The sequence below is a fragment of the Microcaecilia unicolor genome, chromosome 4 (genome assembly GCF_901765095.1).
Source record: "Microcaecilia unicolor chromosome 4, aMicUni1.1, whole genome shotgun sequence".
Classification (NCBI taxonomy): domain Eukaryota; kingdom Metazoa; phylum Chordata; class Amphibia; order Gymnophiona; family Siphonopidae; genus Microcaecilia; species Microcaecilia unicolor.
Window position 1 is genome coordinate 375,783,850 of NC_044034.1, and position 18,327 is coordinate 375,802,176.

Below are 18,327 nucleotides of genomic sequence, written 5' to 3' on the forward strand. Positions count from 1 at the left end.
CCCATACTTCTAGTAAGGAAGACTTTGCTGAAACTCAAGCAAGACTGCGGAACCATGATCCCGATTGCACCCTTCTGGCTGCATCAGATTTGGCTCCCTCTTCTTTTGGAGTTGTCCTCTGAAGAACAATGGAGATTGGACTGTTTTCCAACCCTCAGAACGAGGGGTTGCTTATACATCCCAACCTCCAGTCTCTGGCTCTCACGGCCTGGATGTTGAGGGCTTAGAATTCGCCTCCTTGGGTCTTTCAGAGGGTGTCTCCCGAGTCTTGCTTGCTTCCAGGAAAGATTCCACAAAGAGATGTTACTCTTTCAAATGGAGGAGGTTGGCTGTCTGGTGTGACAGCAAGGCCCTAGATCCTCTTTCTTGTCCTACACAGACCCTGCTTGAATACCTTCTACACTTGTCAGAGTCTGGTCTCAAGACTACCTCCGTAAGAGTTCACCTTAGTGCAATTAGTGCCTATCATCGCCGTGTAGAGGGTAAGCTTGTCTCTGGGCAGCCTTTAGTTGTTTGCTTCATGAGAGGTTTGCTTTTGTCAAAGCCCCCAGTTAAACCTCCACCAGTGTCATGGGATCTCAATGTTGTTCTCACCCAGCTGATGAAAGCTCCTTTTGAGCCACTGAATTCCTGCCATCTGAAGTACTTGACCTGGAAGGTCATTTTCTTGGTGGCTGTTACTTCAGCTCGTAGAGTCAGTGAGCTTCAGGCCTTGGTAGTTCATGCACTTTATATCAAATTTCATCACAACAGAGTAGTCCTCCGCACGCACCCTAAGTTCCTGCCAAAGGTGGTGTCGGAGTTCCATCTGAACCAGTCAATTGTCTTGCCAACATTTTTTCTCCGTCCTCATACCCATCCTGGCAAAAGCAGTTTACATTCCTTGAACTTCAAGAGAGCATTGGCCTTTTACATGGAGCGGACAAAGCCCTTCAGACAGTCCGCCCAGTTCTTTGTTTCTTTCAATCCCAAAAGGAGGGGAGTTGCCATCGGAAAATGCACAATCTCCAATTGGCTAGCTGATTGTATTTATTTCACTTATGCCCAAGTTGGGCTGACCTTACGGGGTCACGTCATGGCTCATAATGTTAGAGCCATGGCTGCGTCAGTGGCCCACTTAAAGTTGGCCTCCATTGAAGAGATTTGCAAGGCTGCGACATGGTCATCAGTCCACACATTCATATCTCACTACTGCCTTCAGCAAGATACCCGACGTGACAGTCGGTTTGGGCAGGCGGTGCTGCAGAATCTGTTCGGGGTTTAGAATCCAACTCCACCCCCCTAGGCCCATTTTGATTCTGTTCCAGGCTGCACTCTCAGTTAGTTCATTTTGGTTTCAGGTCAATCTTTGTTATGTCCTCACTGTTGCGAGGTCCAATTGACCAATGTTCATTGTTTTGGGTGAGCCTGGATGCTAGGGTACCCCAATTGTGAGAACAAGCAACCTGCTTGTCCTCGGAGAAAGCGAAGATACTTACCTATAGCTGGTATTCTCTAAGGACAGCAGGCTGATTGTTCTCACAAACCCGCCCTCCTCCCCTTTGGAGTTGTTGTTATGGTTGTTTCTTGTTTATATGCTTTTTGATTAAACTAAGGAGACACGCTCATGCGGCAGGCAAGAAGTCGTTCGTGCATGCGCATTCCGTCCTGCTCACGCGACGGAACATTCCCGAAAGTCTTTATTTTTGCTGGCAAAATTTCTTTCCGTGGACGACGACCCAATTGTGAGAACAATCAGCCTGCTGTCCTCGGAGAATACCAGCTACAGGTAAGTATCTTCGCTTTATTATCCTGTTACCCAGTTTGTTAGCTTCCCTAATTTCTAATAACATTTTTATATCTGTTTATTCATCCTGGCCAGGCAGACAGTAGTACACTCCTATACTACCCTTTTCCCCTTTGCACATGGAATTTCTATCTGTAAGGATTTCAAGGTGTATTGTGGGCCCTGTACAATTTTTAGTGTACTCAATTCAAGGTCCTCTTTAACATATAATGATACCCTTCCACCAATTCAATCTACCCTATCACTGTGATATAATTTCTACCCTGTTATGACAGTGTTCCATTGGTTATCTTCCTTCCACCAGGTCTCTGAGATGCCTACTATATCTATCATTTTATTTAGTGCAATATATTCTAACGTTCCCATCTTATTTTTTAGACTGTTAGCATTTGCTCAGCAGTTAACAATGATAATTTTCAAGCTTTAAAATCTCTCTGCTCTTTTTTTTAAACATTCCTGGTCAAAATGAGCTGACACTACATATGAAGGAAAGCTCATTCGCATCTTTCAAGATTTCTCCGCATCACTGCAGGAGCGCAGGAGGAAATTTACTCCGCTGTGTCGTCGCTTACAAGACCTGCAAGTAAAATTCATGCTTGTTTACCAGGCAGTGCTAAAAATCCATCAAGATGGCAAATGGAAGAACTATGATTCAGAGGCTGCTGCATATGAATACATAACGAGCTTGGAGCAGAGGCGACAGGAGCACAATGGTCCACAGCAAGGAGAGTGAGGGCAGCTTTTCATGGACACTAAGCTAAAGGTATCGGGCAAATAGTTGATGCAACTGTGAGCAGTTAGGGAGGAGGTTAATTGGAAAAGATAACGGAAAGGGTGGTGGGCCTCGATCATGGCAGGGGCTCTTACAAAATTTGTTTAGGCATGGGATAGTGCTGGGCAGACTTATACGGTCTGTGCCAGAGCTAGTGGTTGGGAGGCGGGGTTGGTGGTTGGGAGGCGGGGATAGTGCTGGGCAGACTTATACGGTCTGTGCCAGAGCCGGTGGTGGGTGGCAGGGATAGTGCTGGGCAGACTTATACGGTCTGTGCCAGAGCTGGTGGTTGGGAGGCGGGGTTGGTGGTTGGGAGGCGGGGATAGGGCTGGCCAGACTTATACGGTCTGTGCACTGAAGAGGACAGTACAAATAAAAAAAAAGGTAGCACATATGAATTTATCTTCTTGGGCAGACTGGATGGACCGTGCAGTTCTTTTTCTGCCGTCATCTACTATGTTACTATGTATGGGGGCACGGGTTTAGAAGAGAGTTTTGGGGTGGGGCAGGAGGGTAGGGAGGACAGGGGGGAGTGGGAAGGAAGGGGGGAATCAGCAAGTGTTCAACATTGGCAAGGTGTGGTAAGGACACAGGTTCAGGGACAGAAGGTAACAACTTGAGGAAATGGACAGATTTCATGTATAATAGTGGTGCAGTGGGGAGAGGAGATCTCTGGGGTAAGGCTGGGAGCCCTAGAGGCGTTCACAAACTGGAACTATTCGCACAGACAGAACATAGAGGGATAGGGTCTGAGCGGTAAGGTGCGCTTAATTTCCTGGACTGTGTGCAGCATCACCTCCCCAATCAAACGAACCAAGATTCTGACCGCTCTCAAGCGGCACAGAGTTGGAATTGCATGCCTGCAGAAAACCAGGCTCTTGGGAAGAGCACGAGAAATTAAAGCGGGGCTGGGTGGGGGAGGTGTTTTACTCGCCAGCAACAGGTAGACGAGGGGGGACAGCAATCCTGATACACAAAGCTTTAATGTGCACGGCCAAAATATTATTCAAGGATGGAGCAGGAAGATACATAGGAATCCAACTTAACCTGCAGGGGACGGAGATCCTTCTGCTGTCGGTGTACGGCCCTAATGTAGCTGCTGACAGTTTTTACTCTCAGCTGCTAGCCCACTGTCAAGACCACTCAACCCTAGCAAGGGATATGAACCAAGTGATAGGTCCAACTCTAGATAGGTCCACACAGCCGCACACTGGCCCAACACGCAACACATCACTTCTAGATTCGTTTTGCCAGAAGATAGGATTGCTCGACCCATGGTGATTACTTCACGGGGAGGAGAGAGACTACACGCACACCTCTCACAGTCCCGTTTAGATTACATATTCACATCTTCAGATCTGTTTCAGAGGGTGGTCGAGGCTACGATTGGCCCAGAGGAGATCTCCGACCACTCTCTTGTGTGGTTGGAGATAAAGCCGGTGGCTTATTTTAATCGGCCCTCTGGATGGAGGTTCCCGTCATATTTGTTCTCCTCGAGAAAATTTAAGGAATATCTGCAGAAGAGCTGGGAGGAGTTTTACACACATAATCAGGAGCATGTAGAAGATCCAGCCTTGTTCTGGTCTACAGCAAAAGCAGTATTAGGTGGTGGGATGATAGCATACGTCAGCAATTGCAACCAGCGAATAACGCAAGGCATAGTAGATCTGGAGCTGAAGCTTCGAGCCGCAAAAAAACAATATAGCAGGTGGCCCACACACTCACATTATGAACTCCACTAGAACGGCGCTCAATAGCCTGCTACACGAACATACGACTCGCTCCCTTCTTTACCGGAAATATAGGCTCTATAAATTTGGGGACAAGGCTGCGGGGATGCTGGCCCATCTAATAAAAGGAATGTGCAAGAGAAATTTCATTGCCGCCATACGTACACCCACAGGGGACATCACCACCAAGCCGGAAGAGATAGCACAGACTTTCCGCCAACATTTTGCTGCCTTATATGAGGGAGAACCGAAGCACACAGATGTGAGAGAGGCTATTCAAACATACTTAGACAAGGTACACATGGGGAAACTCCCATCAGAACAACTGATATCCTTACACAAGCCGATAGAGGACAAGGAGCTTCACAGGGCTATTGCTGCATTGAAGCTGCACTCCACACCAGGGCCCGACGGACTCTCGGGAGAGTTCTGTAAGATGCTGAGGCCGCAGATAATAGGACCACTACTAGATTATATTCACACAGGCACTTTCCAAGACATGCCAACACGGCATTAATAAGCCTGATACCCAAAAAAGGAAGAGATCCGATGCAACCCAGCTCCTACCGGCCAATCTCGCTGATAAATGTGGAGGCCAAGCTGTTGTCCAGGATATTGGCTGACAGGCTGGCACCACTGTTGCCACAGCTGGTGAAGGAAGAGCAGGCCGGGTTTGTCAGGGGGCGTCAGTCAGTCATAAATGTGCGCAAAGTGCTCTTGGCCACTTTCAAAGAACCTGACACAGCATCTCCAGGGCTGTTAGTGAGCCTGGATGCAGAACGCGCGTTCGATCGAGTGCTGTGGTCTTTTCTATTCAAAACACTGAAGTGGATAGGACTCACAGGGTGGTTTCTGCAAGCCATATCGACACTATATACGGGAGCACACGCCATGGTGCTAGTGAATGGGGTTAGAACAGAGGAATTTGACATACAGAAGGGGATGCGCCAAGGGTGTCCACTGTCACCGTTGTTATTTTTATTAACCCTGGAACCTTTCCTGTGCGAGCTCCGTGCACACGAACACATACGGGGATACGATTGCATGGGCATGAACTGAAGGTGCTGGCATACGCTGATGACTTGATGCTGCTGTTGAGCCATCCCCAAATTTCTTTAGAGCAGGTCCTCCGCACCATCGAAAGTTATGGTACGCTTTCCAGCTTCCGGCTAAATCTAACGAAATCACTGGCACTGCCATTGGACATGATGTTGCAGCGGAGCTGGAGGGGAACATTTCCATTACAATGGGCGGAGGAACAGGTTCCATATCTAGGAGTCGTTATTCCTTCAGATGTGGGGTGGTTGTATGCTGCGGCTTTGGGGGGACTGCCCTCTCTCAGTATCGGGCCGTATCGGCTTATTTAACATGATGATAGTGCCCAAGTGGCTTTATTTGTTCCAGATGTTGCCACTATACCTGAGGAACAGATTCTAAACAAAATGACACAGGTTTTCCTGTGGAAGGGGAAGAAACCTTGGCTCCCATTACATATTATCCAGAAGCCCAGGGCGCATGGTGGGATGGGCTTGCTTAATATAAGATACATGATGGTGGCATGCTCCATGAGACACATTAGAGATTGGCTGACAGGGCAGAAGGACTTTTCAAACACACAACTGGAGATGACCCTCTCCACCACTTGGGTTGGTGGTTGCATGCATCGGGAAAAGGGATAATAGCTGGATTAGGGACTAATCCATTAGTTGCATCAGCAAGAGCGGCATGGAAGTGGCTCTGCAAATGACATCATTTTGACTGGAAAGCGACCCCCTTTTTGCCCTTATACCATAACCCGGATTTCCCGGAGAGATCCTCCTCAGTGGCCTTTGCACAATGGAGAAAAAAAGGGATATACTACCTGTATCAACTGTTGAGTGAAGAAGGAAAAGCGTGGCCTTTCGCGGAGCTAAAGCAGGAATTCCAATTGCCCAAGACCGATAATTATGCCTACCTGCAGATCCAGCACTATATGACAGCATTGGGCTGGATTAATCTCAGTGAAGACGTGCAGGATGTACTGAATACAGCTCTGACACTAGGGGCCCAGAATGCAGTGCCTCTCCGATATCACCACAGGTTTCTTCAGGACACTACAGAAGACATTGACTATAGAGGCAAAGCACAGATCTGGGCCAGAGAACTGGCGGCGGAGGTGACGGCGGAGGTACTGAGTGATTTTCTTAGCTCAGCGCAACTCGGTCTACACCCGTTACTGGGAGCTGCAGTATAAATTTGTGCTGCGGTTATATATTTCTCCAGCAAGAGTGTTGAGAGCAGGGTTTGGCGACTCGGGGGCGTGCCCCAGGTGCGGTCAGGCACTTGCAACACTTGGACACATGTTTTGGCTATGTCCCCGAGTTGTGAACTTTTGGTCCCAGGTCCTGGCGGAAACCAAGAAATACTGGGGCCGTACAATACAAAGACACTCGTTGCTGCTTTTTGGGATTTACAAAGGCGCGAAACCCACACTCCCGGGATTTAACTCCTTCCTACGGCGGGTGGTGCAGATTGGAAAAAAGACCATACTGCTGAGTTGGCGAGAAAACGCGGCCCTGTCTGTGGGCATTTGAAGGACACACATGATTGAACTTTTGAAATTAGAACGGTGTGGAGTCACAGACTTCTCCTCTGAGGAGGGCAGGAATCTGGAAAAAATCTGGGTGAACTTCTGGGATACATTACAACCAGCAGCGAGAAGCAGAATTTTAAATTAAGCACACCTGTGGACTCAGTCTGTGTGACTTGGACACCTTGCTAAAAGAACAAAGGGGGGGGAGAGGGGAAAAGGGGGGGACTGGGGGTGGAAAGGGGGGACCGAGGGGGAGGGACCGGGGGTGGGGAAGGGGGGGAGAGGTAGGGGGATTGGGGATAGGAAGGGAAGGTAGTATTGGGTAGCATCCTTATGCATCTGTATACGTATACATTTTTATGCATATTGTTCATTTATTTATTTATTTATTGCACTTGTATTCCACATTTTCCCACCTATTTGCAGGCTCAATGTGGCTTACAGAGACCTGTTATAGCATAACTATACCAGGTTAAAGAAAACAATTGGTATTACATAGAGGTAGAGGAATACAGGTAGGTTTGAACAAGTCATTATTGGAAAATACATTCTGTGCCATTTTGGTTAGGTATTGTGTTGTCGTTAGTTAAGGGTTTTCATGGTAAGCTTTGCTAAAGAGGTATGTCTTCAGGGATTTGCGGAAATTGGTCAGTTCTTTGATCGTTCTTAGGTTTATTGGAAGAGAGTTCCACATCTGCATGCTTATATAAGAAAAGCTAGACGTGTGTGTTAGTTTGTATTTTATTCCTTTGCAGTTGGGAAAGTGTAGGTTTAGAAAGGTGCGGATGGATCTCTTAGCATTTCTGGGTGGCAGGTCTATGAGGCCTAGCAAGTAAGTCGGGGCATCTCCGTAAATGATTTTATGAACAATTGTGCAGATTTTGAATGTGGTTCGTTCTTTCAATGGTAGCCAGTGTAGTTTCTTTCTTAGGGGTTTAGCGCTTTCATATTTTGTTTTCCCAAATATGAGCCTGGCTGCTGGGCTGTTTGAAGTTTTTTGATGGTCTGTTCTTTGCAGCCAGCGAAGAGTGCATTGTAATAATCTAGGTGACTTAGCACCAATGACTGCACCAGTTTCATGAAAATGGCCCTTGGGAAGAAAGGTTTTACTCTTTTGAGTTTCCACATGGCATGGAACACTTTCTTAGTTGTATTCTTCACATGGTTTTCAAGTGTGAGATTTCGATCAATGGTGACTCCCAGAATTTTCAAGTTGTCTGATACAGGGAGGGTAACGTTTGGGGTGGTCATGGTGTTGAATTTGTGTGTATTGTGTTGTAAGGTGATTATAAGGCATTGTGTTTTTTCTGCGTTGAGTTTCAGTTGAAATGCATCCGCCCAGGAGTGCATGATTTGGAAGCTTTGGTTGATTTTGTTAGTAATTTCTTTTAGGTCTTGTTTAAATGGGATGTAGATCGTGACATCGTCTGCATATATATATGGGTTGAGCTGTTGGTTATCTAATAGCTTGGCTAGGGGTGTCATCATTAGGTTGAAGAGGGTTGGTGAAAGGGGGGATCCTTGTGGTACACCACATTCAGGTATCCATGGGGATGATGTCTCTGCGTTAGTTGTTACTTGGTATGGTCTTGATGTCAGGAATCCTTTAAACCAATTGAGGACGTTTCCTCCAATTCCGAAGTAATCCAGGACGTGTAGTAAAATTCCATGGTTGACCATATCGAAGGCACTGGACATATCAAATTGTAAGAGCAGTATATTATTGCCTTTTGCGATTGTTTGTTTAAGCTTTTCATTAGAGTCACTAGTACTGTTTCTGTGCTGTAGTTGGATCGAAATCCTGATTGAGATTTATGTAAAATTGAGTGTTTGTTTAGGTGGTTGGTGAGCTGTTCCGACACTACTCCTTCCATAAGTTTGGTTATTAGTGGGATAGATGCTACTGGGCGGTAGTTGGTTATGTCACTTGTGCTTTTCTTTGCGACTTTAGGTAACGGTGTGAGTAGTATATTTCTTTTGTCTTTTGGTAAGAGACCCTTTTGTAGCATGTGAGGTCTGTTAAGAATTGTTGTGGAGCAGATCTTATGAGGTTGCTAGGACATGTGTCTAGTTTACATTGTGATTTGGCATATTTTTTGAGTGATTGGGAGATCTTTTCTATCGATAGTGAATTAAATTCGGTCCATGATCTATCTGCCGCATATTCCCCGTGTATTGGGTCTAGACACTCAAGGAGGTTTGCATAGTCAGTTGTGTTGTTGGGTATCATTGTTGGGTATCATAGTTCATAGCTTTGTGATTTTCTCTTTATCAAGTTGTGTATTGTTTTCTGTTGGAAACCTAATAAAAATGAGTTAAACATAAACATTCCTGGTCTACTATCACATTTATTGCTACCTCACTACTAGAGTGCCCTATCTTCCCTGTTGTGGTGATACCCTTCAAAGATACCTTGTTCCGACCCATGCTCTTTTGAGCAACTGTCAGCCTTCCCCCAATTTCTAGTTTAAAAGATGTGAGAAGACTTCCAGAGAGGGAGAGATCTTCACTTGTAAGAATTTGGTGGGAAATTATTTTTAACTTGGGGAAAGGTAGACTTATAATTAAATAGGTAACCTCAGAGACTTTTTTTTTTAAGCAAAGGAGTTAAGGAGCAGTTTTTCTTAGCATAAAAAGTCTCTTGTTGCAGTTCCATAGGCTAGCATTTAAGGGGGCTTTCTTAAAGTTATATATAAGTACATAAGTATTGCCATACTGGGACAGACCGAAGGTCCATCAAGCCCAGCATCCTGTTTTCAACAGTGGCCAGTCCAGGTCACATGTACCTGGCAAGTTCCCAGAGCAGTACAATACATTTTATGCTGCTTATCCTAGAAATAAGCAGTGGATTTTCCCCAAGTCCATTTTAATAACGGCTTATGGACTTTTCTTTTAGGAAACTATCCAAACCTTTTTTATTTATTTATTTATTTGTTGCGTTTGTATCCCACATTTTCCCACCTATTTGCAGGCTCAATATGGCTTACATAATGCCGTAATGGCAATCGCCATTTCCGGAATGAGAAATACAAGATGGTATTGCATTAAAGTTCATAAGTGACAGAGTAAGTTAATCAGTCAAGTATAGAGAGCTCATTTCCAGAATGAGAAGTAAAGTGGTATTGCGTTAAAGTTCATTAGTGACAGAGTAAATTAAACAATCAAGTACAGAGAGTTCAGTTTTCTCCAGTTCTGATATGAGTTTCGTTGTCTGGTATTTAGGATGGATCATCGTGGTATGCCTTTTTGAACAGGTTGGTTTTTAGTGATTTTAAACCCTGCTAAGCTAACTGCTCTTACTACATTCTCTGGCAACAAATTCCAGAGTTTAATTACATAGTAACATAGTAGATGACGGCAGAAAAAGACCCGCATGGTCCATCCAGTCTGGCCAACAAGGTAAACTCATATGTGCTACTTTTTGTGTATACCCCACCCTGATCTGCATCCGCCTGATTCACAGCACAGACCACATAAGTCTGCCCAGCACCAGCCCCACCTCCCAACCACCAGCTCCGCCACCCAATCTCAGCCAAGCCCCCGAGGATCCACTCCTCCCGAACAGGACTCCTCCATGCCCATCCCACGCATGCTTGAATACCGTTACCATTTTCATCTCCACCACCTCCCGTGGGAGGGCATGCCAAGTATCCACCACTCTCTCCGTAAAAAAATACTTCCTGACATTTTTCTGGAGTCTGTCCCCTTTCAATCTCATTTCATGTCCTCTCGTTCTACCGCCTTCCCATCTCCGGAAAAGGTTTGTTTGCGGATTAATACCTTTCAAATATATATATATATTTTTTGTTACATTTGTACTACTACTACTACCCCGCGCTTTCCCACTCATAGCAGGTTCAATGCGGCTTACATATTATATACAGGTACTTATTTGTACCTGGGGCAATGGAGGGTTAAGTGACTTGCCACAAGGAGCTGCCTGTGCCTGCAGTGGGAATCGAACCCAGTTCCCCAGGACCAAAGTCCACCACACTAACCACTAAGCCACTCCTCCACTCCGTCTGTATCATATCATGTCTGTATCATATCACCCCTGTTTCTCCTTTCCTCCAGGGTATACATGTTCAGGTCAACAAGTCTCTCCTCATACGTCTTGTAACGTGAAGCCCATACCATTCTCGTAGCTTTTCTTTACACCACTTCAATTCTTTTTACATCCTTAGCAAGATACAGCCTCCTAAACTGAACACAATACTGCAGGTGGGGCCTCACCAACGACTTATACAGGGGCATTAAAACCTCTTTTCTTCTGCTGGTCACACCTCTCTCTATACAGCCAATTTTCAGATCATTTATAAATATGATAAAAAAGCACCAATCCCAGTTCAGATTACCACTACTACTACCACTTATTTCTATAGCGCTACTAGACATACGCAGTGCTGAACATTGGATATAAAGAGACAGTCCCTGCTTGACAGAGCATACAATCTAATTAGGACACACAAACAGGACAAGTAAGAGATAAGGGAATTACTAAGGTGGGAATGATAAAACATGGGTACTGAACAAGCGAGTAAGGATTAGGAGTTACAAGCAGCATCAAAAAGGTGGGCTTTTAGCCTAGATTTGAAGATGGCCAGAGATGGAGCTTGACATACCGGCTCTGGAAGTCTGTTCCACGCATATGGTGCAGCAAGATAAAAAGAATGGAGTCTGAAATTAGTGGTGGAGGAGAAGGGTGCAGATAAAAGAAATTTACCCAGTGAACGGAGTTCCCGGGAAGGAGAGTAGGGAGAGATGAGTGGAGAGGTACTGAGGAGCTGCAGAGTGAATGCACTTGTAAGTCAATACATGTTGAATGAAGAAATATTTTCTCAGATTCACTTTAAATTTACTATTTTGTAGCTTCATTGCGTGCCCCCTAGTCCTAGTATTTTTGGAAAGAGTAAACAAGTGATTCACATCTACCAGTTCCACACTATTCAATATACCTCTATCATATCTCCCCTCAGCCGTCTTTTCTCCAAGCTGAAGAGCCCTAGCCGCTTTAGCCTTTCCTCATAGGAGTCGTCCCATCCCCTTTATCATTTTCGTCACCGTTCTCTGTACCTTTTCTAATTCCACTATATCAAGCCATGAAGTTGTATAGTAATTCTTTTTTTTATTAAGAAATGTTTTTATCAGACTTAAAAAACCTAAATTCAAGGAAAATGTAAAAGAAAAGGGATAAACATTGATGAAAGAATGTAAAGAAACCAATTACTTTGAACTACAACCAACCCAAATCAGGTTGAGTGAAAGTCAATAATGCTAAAAAAATAAAATAAGAAAAGAATATATATAGCAATAGGAGAAGATAAAATGAAAACATTATTAAGGTGGACTTGGGAAAATCCACTGCTTATTTTGAGGATAAGAAGCATAAAATCTGTTTTGCTTTTTTGGGGTTCGTTTTACAAAGCTGTGGCAAAAAGTGGCATTTCCCATGTGCTAAGGCCATTTCTAGAGCAGCCAGAAAATGTCCAATGTTCCATTTTCTGAATTAATGGCCATGCACTAATGTTGCCATTAGTGTGTGGCCATTAACAAAAATTGGTGCGTGGTAAGGGCTCACATGCTAATCATGCTAAACAGTGCATGGCAATATGGCTGCACTGATTAGCACAGACACACCTACTCTCCACCCCCTTAGCCAAAATATAAAATTTATTTTTAGCGCATGGGTGCACCTTACCTTGTGATGCCTCAGTGCGCTCCATGATACACCATTTTAAACTGCGTTAAGCATGCATTAGTGATTACCGTAGCTTGGTAAAAGTGTTCCTTAGATCTTCACAGGTGCTTAGACCTGGATTGGCCACTATTGCAAACGAGATATTGGGCTTGATGGACTTATGTTCTTATAAAGATATCGATTCCCACTTCAGGCACAGGCAGCTCCTTGTGACTCTGGGCAAGTCACTTAACCCTCCATTGCCCCATGTAAGCTGCATTGAGCCTGCCATGAGTGGGAAAGCGCAGGGTACAAATGTAACAAAAATAAAATAGATACTATTGGAGATTCTACATGGAATGTTGCTACTATTGGAGATTCTACAAGGAATATTGGACATTCTACATGGAATGTAGCTATTCCACTAGCAACATTCCATGTAGAAGGCTGCGCAGGCTTCTGATTCTGTGAGTCTGACATCCTGCATGTACACGCAGGACGTCAGACTCACAGAAGCAGAAGCCTGTGTGGCCACATTGGTGATCTGCAAGGGCCGACTTCTACATGGAATGTTGCTAGTGGAATAGCAACATTCCATGTAGAATCTCAAATAGTAGCAACAGTGGAGGAGTGGCCTAGTGGTTAGGGTGGTGGACTTTGGTCCTGAGGAACTGAGTTTGATTCCCACTTCAGGCACAGGCAGCTCCTTGTGACTGTGGGCAAGTCACTTAACCCTCCATTGCTTCATGTAAGCCACATTGAGCCTGCCATGAGTGGGAAAGTGCGGGGTACAAAAATAAATAAAAATATCGGGAGATTGCCACAAACTACATCATCTAGGCCCAAAATAATATCATTCACTCAAAGCACATTTCAAAAGAACAATAATTAAATAGCATGTTCTTGTAAGCAATTCTTCAACTTCAGTAAGGTCAACAATGATATACCTATTTCCTAAATATGTGATCAAACACTTGTATGGAAATTTTAAAAAGAATGTGACAGCTACAGCCAAAACCGTAGAAAGTCATTCTTAACTTTCTTCCCAGCAGTGTTGGCTTGGCCACATCAGGAAAAAATGTAAACTTGCTAATTTTAAAAAAAAACTTTTTTTCCACTAATGTAGGATCTCAGTAATAAAGTTTTCTCCATGTCAGTAGTAGATGAGCATAGTAGCCCTTATGGAAATAGTTTCCTGTTTTAAAGAAGTTAGGTGAAGGTTTCTCCTTCAGCCTCAGTCAACCTTTAGGAAAATAAATATTTGATCCAAAAAAGCTTGACTTCCCTAAGGAAGCTCCAAAGGAGAAAGTCAACCAGTTACAAGTAAATTCAAAAATCTTATATAAGTATTGCCATACTGGGACAGACCAAAGGTCCGTCAAGCTCAGCATCCTGTCTCCAACAGTGGCCAATCCAGGTCACAAATATCTGGCAAGGTCCCAAAAAAGTACAAAACATTTTATACTGCTTATCCCAGAAATAGAGGATTTTCCCCAAGTCCAATTTAATAATGGTCTATGGACTTTTCCTTTAGGAAGCCGTCCAAACCTTTTTTAAACTCTGCTAAGCTAACCGCCTTTACCACATTCTCTGGCAAAGAATTCTTGAGTTTAATTACATGTTGAGTGAAGAAGCCTTTTCTCTGTTTTGTTTTAAATTTACAACTTTGTAGCTTCGTTGCATGCCCCCTAGTCCTAGTATTTTTGGAAAGAGTAAACAGATGCTTCACGTCTACCCGTTCAACTCCACTCATTATTTTATAGACCTCCAAAATTGTGTACATGTTATATGCAGGTACTTTCTCTGTCCCTAGAAGGCTCACAATTTAAGTTTCTGTGCCTGGGACAGTGGAGTGATAGGTGACTTGCCCAAGACCACAAGGAGCTGCAGTGGGAATTGATCCCAGATTGTCAGGATCAAAGCCCATGCACTAACCATTGGGCTACTCCTCCTCCTAATGTTTTGCTCTTAACAAACTACCTTTATCATTGAAACTAGTTTTACCTGCAGATTGTAAAGAAGTTACTTGAGTCTCCAAGTCTCTGTCTGCCCAGTCTTCGTATCTTGATCTTTAAACTTCAATATGGTCTCCTGCAATAAATTTGCAAAGCTACGTAACAGTCCCTTTCAGTAATGCCTTGGTACAAGAGACTATCACCCAAGCATCAGTCAGGGAAATTTCCAAATTAGATACCACAGATGCCTATTATCTCCCACAGCACAGGGAAATGTGACCACCTTGGGCATCAACTCCAGTGGCAGTAGCAATTTCCTGGGTGTATCCTTCCCCTTGTAGAAGCACCAGCACCAGCCTGATGCTCTCAATAGAGGACAGACTGAAAACTTGAAAGTTACAACCCATGGATGGGAGAGGGTGGGGCCCTACCATCCGAACTTAAGAAGCTGGACAGACAAGGAGTCATTAGACCAGTACCTGTTCACAGAACCTGTTCATGTTGATCCACTGGACTCTGCATAGGCCAGCAGTGGCACGTGTCACACATTTCCCTTTTATTTTCCTATTCCTCATTTCAATCAATAATGTCTTGCTTCTTAGTGGTTCCAAAGGGTCATTCCCCTTTGGAAACAAATCTATGACCATGTTCCACAGTACTGGACTACTTACATCCCTCCCTACCAAGGTCAGATGCTGTCAACATAGTAATATTTCTGAATCAAATAGGAGAAAATATTTATTTCACTAAATGTATAGATAAGCTCTAGAATTCTTTGCTAGAGGATGTGGTAACCGCAGTTAGTGTAACTGGGTTTAAAAAAGGTTTGGACAAATTCCTGGAGGTAAGGTCCATATCCTATATAATAATTCTCACCTACAACGTTCTAATGTGCCTGGGACCGTGGCTCCCTCGGAGGTGGTCTGCTAGGCAGCTTAGAATGCACTGACGTCAGTGATGTCACTGACAGCTGATTCCAAGGCAAGGGGCCTTGGACTGATGAGACAAAGTCAGCACGGATTTAGTGAAGGGAAGTCTTGCCTCACCAATCTAATGCATTTTTTTGAGGGGGTAAGCAAACATGTGGACAATGGGGAGCCGGTTGGTATTGTATATCTGGATTTTCAGAAGGCGTTTGACAAAGTGCCGCACGAAAGACTCCTGAAGAAATTGCAGAGTCATGGAATCGGAGGTAGGGTACTATTATGGATTAAGAACTGGTTGAAAGATAGGAAGCAGAGAGTAGGATTGCGTGGCCAGTATTCTCAGTGGAGGAGGGTAGTTAGTGGGGTCCCGCAGGGGTCTGTGCTGGGTCCGTTGCTTTTTAATGTATTTATAAATGACCTAGAGATGGGAATAACTAGTGAGGTAATTAAATTCGCCGATGACACAAAATTATTCAGGGTCGTCAAGTCGCAGGAGGAATGTGAACGATTACAGGAGGACCTTGCGAGACTGGGAGAATGGGCGTGCAAGTGGCAGATGAAGTTCAATGTTGACAAGTGCAAAGTGATGCATGTGGGTAAGAGGAACCCGAATTATAGCTACGTCTTGCAAGGTTCCACGTTAGGAGTTACGGATCAAGAAAGGGATCTGGGTGTCGTCGTCGATGATACGCTGAAACCTTCTGCTCAGTGTGCTGCTGCGGCTAGGAAAGCGAATAGAATGTTGGGTGTTATTAGGAAGGGTATGGAGTCCAGGTGTGCGGATGTTATAATGCCGTTGTATCGCTCCATGGTGCGACCGCACCTGGAGTATTGTGTTCAGTACTGGTCTCCGTATCTCAAAAAAGATATAGTAGAATTGGAAAAGGTACAGCGAAGGGCGACGAAAATGATAGTGGGGATGGGACGACTTTCCTATGAAGAGAGGCTGAGAAGGCTAGGGCTTTTCAGCTTGGAGAAGAGACGGCTGAGGGGAGATATGATAGAAGTGTATAAAATAATGAGTGGAATGGATCGGGTGGATGTGAAGCGACTGTTCACGCTATCCAAAAATACTAGGACTAGAGGGCATGAGTTGAAGCTACAGTGTGGTAAATTTAAAACGAATCGGAGAAAATTTTTCTTCACCCAACGTGTAATTAGACTCTGGAATTCGTTGCCGGAGAACGTGGTACGGGCGGTTAGCTTGACGGAGTTTAAAAAGGGGTTAGATAGATTCCTAAAGGACAAGTCCATAGACCGCTATTAAATGGACTTGGAAAAATTCCGCATTTTTAGGTATAACTTGTCTGGAATGTTTTTACGTTTAGGGAGCGTGCCAGGTGCCCTTGACCTGGATTGGCCACTGTCGGTGACAGGATGCTGGGCTAGATGGACCTTTGGTCTTTCCCAGTATGGCACTACTTATGTACTTATGTACTTATGAGTAGGGAAACATGCGGAGCGTATTTCCCTACTCCTCCCCCTGCCTGGGAAACAGCTGTCAGTGCCCCCCCTCGGCGCAACACCCAAGCCCCTGCCCTGCAAAACCACGAGCCAGGCAGGGGGAGGAGTAGGGAAACTACTCCTCCCCCTGCCTACCAATCAGCTCTCAGTGCCCCCCCCCTTGGCGCAACACCCGACCCTCCCCCCGGCGCATCACCAAAGCCCTGGGCACATCAACTCCCTCGCCACCCGCAGCCACCAATACTAACGCTGTCCGGCCGCTGCTGCTTCTCCTGTGGAGCAGCAGCGGCCGATACAAAAAGAAAAAAGCCAAAAAAAGTTTTTAACCTGAAACACGGCTCCGTAGACAGCCATCTGGCATTGGCTGTCATCACTGCAGCCGCTCTTCCTCTCCCCTCCACGTCACTGCCCCTGCAGGAAGACCCCGGAGGAGCGCAGCGACATCAGAGGGGAGAGGAGGAGCGGCTGCAGAGATGACAGCCAATGCCAGATGGCTGTCTACGGAGCCGTGTTTCAGGTTTAAAGTCTTTTTTTGGCTTTTTTCTTTTTGTACTGACTGTTGCTGCTCAACAGGAGACGCAGCAGCGGCCGGACAGCGTTAGTATTGGCGGCTGCGGGTGGCGAGGGGGTTGATGTGCCCGAGGGGGGGTAGGGGCTTGGGTGATGCGCTGAGGGGGGAGGGGAGGGTTATTGGACATGGGTGGCTGGAGGGGGGCAGGGGGAGGGGTGAGTCACTGGACATGGGTGGCTGCAGGGGGAGAGGAGGGTCGCTGGACATGGATGGCTGCAGGGGGAGCAGGGAAGAGGGAGGTGGGGAGGGGGTCCTGAGACCATATGGGTGGCTGCGGGGGAGGGCAGGGTAGACAGAAATGACGCTGCAGGGGGAGAGGAGGGTCGCTGGACATGGATGGTTGCAGGGGGGGCAGGGAAGAGGGAGGTGGGGAGGGGTTCCTGAGACCAGATGGGTGGCTGCAGGGGAGGGCAGGGTCACTGGACATGGGTGGCTGCAGGGGGGGCAGGGGAGAGAGGTGGGTAACTGGACATGGGTGGCTACAGGGGGGCAAGGCGAAAGGAGAGGAGGGTCGTTGGACATGGGTGGCTGCAGAGGGGCAGGGAGAGGAGGGTCACTGGACATGGGTAGCTGCAGGGGGAGAGGAGGGCTGCTGGACATGGGTGGCTGCAGGGGGAGCAGGGGGAGAGGAGAGTCGCTGGACATGAGTGGCTGCAGGGGGAGCAGGGGAGAGAGGAGGGCCGCTGCAAATGCGTGGCTGCAGGGGCAGAGGAGGGTTGGTGGGGAGAGGGTCCTGAGACTAGATGGATGGCTGCAGGGGGGGCAGGGGAGACAGGAAGGACGCTGCAGGAGAGGATTACCTTGCTAGCGTCCGTTTCATTGCCTACCAAAACGGGCCTTTTATACTAGTAAACTAATATTACGGTAGACCCAG